The following is a 3,469-nucleotide window of genomic DNA, read 5'->3' as shown; positions in this document are numbered from 1 at the left end:
CTGGCGAGGATGTGGAGAAAGGGGAACACTCGTCCATTGTTGGTGGGAGTGCAAGCTGCACAAAAGCAACCAATTTTCTGGAAATCAGTCTGGAGGTTTCCCAGAAAATTGGGCATAGTCCACTCACCTGTGGACCCAGCATATGCACTCTGCGTATATACGGTTGATGCTCCCAAGATAATAATAAAGACGCATGCTCCACCATGTTCATAGCAGCCTGTGTGATCTGATTATTTATAATAGCTCAGAAGCTGAAAGAACCTCAGATGTCCTTCTACCAGACGAATGGATACAGAAAATGCGGTTACTTTCTATACAATGGAGTAGTAGTCAGCCATGCTATACTGACTTCAAGGAAATTCTGAGGCAAAATGGATCGAAACTGGAAAATATCATCCTGAGGTGAGGTAACCAATCACAAAAAGAACACATATGGTATGCACTCACCAATAAATGGATATTAGCCCAAAAGCTCAGAATGCCAAGATACAAATTTCAGAGTAGACCACATGAAACTGAAGAAAAGGAGACCAAAGTGGATGCTCAGTCCTTCTTAGAAGTAAACGTAAATACCTTAGAGGAGTGAAACATGGAGACAAGGTGATCAGAGATCGAAGGAAAGGCCATCCAGAGACTGCACCTGGGCATCCATGCCCATATACAGTCACCAAGCCCGACACATTATTGCTAGAATGCAAGAAGCAGGCTGACAGAAACCCGAGGAGATGAAAGTCTCCCGGAGTGCTCTACAGGCCAGTGCCTGACAAACTACTGGAGGTAGGGATGCTCACAGGCCAACCTGCACTGAAGTGAGAATGAGGGTCCCGCGAAGGAGTTTAGCGACTGAGGTAGCTGAGTGAGCTTGCAACCCCATAGGAAGAACAACAATACTCATCTCAAAGCTGGGACACAGAGCTCCTGAGACTTGCACCACCATGCAAAAGTGAGTGCACACACGTGGAGCGACCCATGGCTCGAAGCCCGCATATGTAGCAGTGGGATGGCCTTGTTGGGCACTCTCAATGGGAGGAGAGGTCTCGGTCCTGCGAAGGCTCAGATGCCCCAGTGTAGTAAGGTCTGGGTAGTGAAAGAGGGGAGTGGGTGAGATGAGGTAGCAGCATAGAAGCAGGGCAAGGCTGTGATGTGGGATACCAGGGTTTGCGAGAGGGGAAACCAGGAGTCGAAGCTAACGCTTTGAATGTAAATAAAGAAAATATCCAATGAAAGAAAAAAATAATAAAATAAAAATTGCATATTCTAGATGCATGGAAGCTGCATTCCTGTCATAGCCTTCAGATGATTTATGTAGAGCTCAACTCCAGCTCTGCACCATGCCTGCCCAGATGCTGCCATGCCCCCTCATGATACAATACCTGGACTGAACCTCTGAACCTGTAAGTCAGCCTCAAAGAAATGTTGTCCTCATAAGACTTATCTTGGTCACAGTGTTCGTTCACAGCAGTAAAACCTTAACTCAGACAGAAGGATAAAGAAATAATGACAAATAGTCAGTCACACCAATTGTCTGCAAAGTTATAAGAATTTCTGACATTGATGGCAGAGGTGGAAAATGGTTCATCTTCTTTGCTTATTTTACTTATTTATTTTTACTTATTCACTTTATATTCTGCTCACTGCCCTCTCCCTAGTCACCCCATCCCACAACTTCTTCAACCTCCAAACCACTCCTCCTTCTCTCTTCTGTAAACAGGCGGGAGTCCCTCATATCCTCCACCTTGGCACACATCAGGGTCCCTTTGAGGTTAGGTACATCCTTCCCACTGAGGCCCCGGCAACTGCTGAACCATATCCCAAGCACACAGGAAACAGCTTGGAAAGTTCTGCTCCAAATCTTCTTCAGGATCCACGCGGAAGACCAAACTCATACATCTGCTACCTGTGAGGAGTTTGTGTCCAGCCCACAAGGCTGTGTGCTCTGTGGTTGGTGGGTCCTGCTCAATACTCTTCCGCATGTTGTCCTTGTTATATGCTTAGGAACGCAGAGGAATAGTCTCATGTGTGGGCTTCTGCAATGGCTGTTCTTATATGATCTAAGTGCCAGTTACCATAAAAGTCACAGCCTGGACAGATCTCCCCATGGGAGGTTTATTGAGAAAGAGTATACAGAGGCTGCCTCCTGGGCGGGGTGGGCAGGAAGTGGCAGGAGGGACTTAGAGGCCAGGAGGACTCGTGGGCTGGGAGGCTCTCAGTAACTCACGGCTAGTAACGTTTTACTTGACAGCTAGTATGACCTATCCGTTGTTTGGAGTCCCTAAGTAGATGTGGAGAGTTCTGGCTGCTAACAGTTCTCTCTGCTGGGAAACTTTTATCCAAATAACCCACATGGTGAATTCTCATTGTCTTTTAGGTCACGTCAAGCACCGCTTTCTTCTCCAACGTTCAATGTGAGTTTCATCTGCCTTTTCAATGACAGGTATTTTGTATCGTCCTCTTCGTTCTCTTTGGTTCTGCCCTTTCTCGCACTATTTATCACCTCCTAATACACGCCGACCAGGTACCGTGATGTTCCTAGCGAATAAGCATTTTGCCACCAACATAAGTTTAAGAGGGTAGAACTTTGTTCTTCCATTGATGTACCCCTATATGAATCTTCCCATTTTTTCATCATAAAATACCCTTTCCTTTGGTGAAGGAAGTGCTCATTAGAACAAAGTTTTAAAAGAAACCACACATTGATTGCAAATACCAGATGCTGGCTGGTCTTAGTCAGGTTTTCACGTCGCGTGAATGACACCAGACCAAAGTAATTTATGGGTGACAACATTTAATTGTACACACGTTCAGCGTTCAGTCCATTATCATCGGCGGAGCATGTTAATCTGCAGGCACTTAGAGTAATCGAGGAGTTCACATCTGTTATAGCAGAATACCGCTTTCCTGCGGGCAGCTGAAAAGGGAGTCTGTTCACCACAATAAACGGCCTCACTAATGCATCTTCCAGAATAGTGTCATCAGGTCGAGGATATATAAGCCATCACGCTATTATCACCATGGAAAGATTCAGTCATGAAGGTTGTCTAAAGGCATAATAAGGCCTAAGAGGTCCTTCCGACTCATAAATGATGAAGGAATGAAATGAATGTCAGCAAGCCAAAACCACCAAAAGTTCATTATGACTACATCAGATCACTTCTTATATTAAGCCCAGACATTCTAGTTTGGGTGTAATTGCCCTCACCAAATAGAACAAGCTTTATACCATCACTAACCCCATCCTTCCTTGGAGAGAATAATAGAAAGTTTGTTGTTGGAACAATTAAATTCTAATCAATCGCCTGCATGTAAATCCATTTCTAGCAACAAAGCAAGTATTACTATTAAAATTACTTAGACTGGTTCAAGGCTTCAGAATTAAATGAATTTTTCAGACATAAAGAACTAAATGAGCAAAAATTCAAACAGTACTCCACATACAGTATACATTCATAGCCTTTATTTATTAGGGCTG

Source organism: Rattus rattus, chromosome X (assembly GCF_011064425.1).
Source record: "Rattus rattus isolate New Zealand chromosome X, Rrattus_CSIRO_v1, whole genome shotgun sequence".
Taxonomy (NCBI): Eukaryota; Metazoa; Chordata; class Mammalia; order Rodentia; family Muridae; genus Rattus; species Rattus rattus.
Note: the sequence above shows the minus strand (reverse complement) of the source record.